This window comes from Penaeus monodon, chromosome 28 (assembly GCF_015228065.2).
Source record: "Penaeus monodon isolate SGIC_2016 chromosome 28, NSTDA_Pmon_1, whole genome shotgun sequence".
NCBI classification, from domain to species: Eukaryota; Metazoa; Arthropoda; class Malacostraca; order Decapoda; family Penaeidae; genus Penaeus; species Penaeus monodon.
Window position 1 is genome coordinate 28509302 of NC_051413.1, and position 867 is coordinate 28510168.

Consider the following 867-nt stretch of genomic DNA (forward strand, 5'->3'; position numbering starts at 1 on the left):
TATCGTGCAACTCAACCCCCATTCACGTACCCTCATTCCCCAGACACGTCGCAATCCGCAAACAAGGTATCCTGTGTTTGATACAAGTTACTGCAGTGTAATTTGAGACCGAGAGTGAAACCCGCATCCTAGTGGGTCCAGAGGAGGGAAATTGATAAATGATCTGTGGTTATGAGATACGAGCCAGGATTAGAAGCACAAATTAATCCAATAAAACAACTATATTAATCTTATAAGACAGTATGTAGTAAATCCTACATATATAGAAGATTTGAGACGATTTTCCAATATAGCAAACAAGTAGGGCGCCATAGAGGTAGGAGAGTTGCCAGTTCGACTTTTACGCTGACTTTTGGTCCAGTATCCCGTTATATCCGCAGTCGGCCGCAGTTTGCAATTGACTCGGTATTACTAGGTCATCTTTCGGGAGGAAAATAAACTGGTTTTATCAATACTTGGATGACAGTACTGACGAAAATCTAGATTCATTGAAATTATGCATTGTATATATGAGGACATTCAGTTATTTAGGTCTAAACTAAATTGTTAGAATTATTTACAGACTTTGAAGGAAAAACAAGATGAAATTCGATATATGGCAACGTAAGCGGCCGTGAATGCTCGAGAGAGCAGTGACTAAACACATGATTATGTATTGTCTGGGTATGCGCTATCGGCTTTGTTGTATCATAACTGTATCAGCTGTAGTTCCGGTATTTTATTTACGAATAATCTCTTGTGCGTGTTCATGTCCACTGCAACACATTTTGTTTTGGCTTCTTTTCCTCTACTGGGAATTCACTATAAATATTATCATTTGTGACAAGCATTTCTTTCAAAATAAGGGACACAATGCTGGCACCCGGT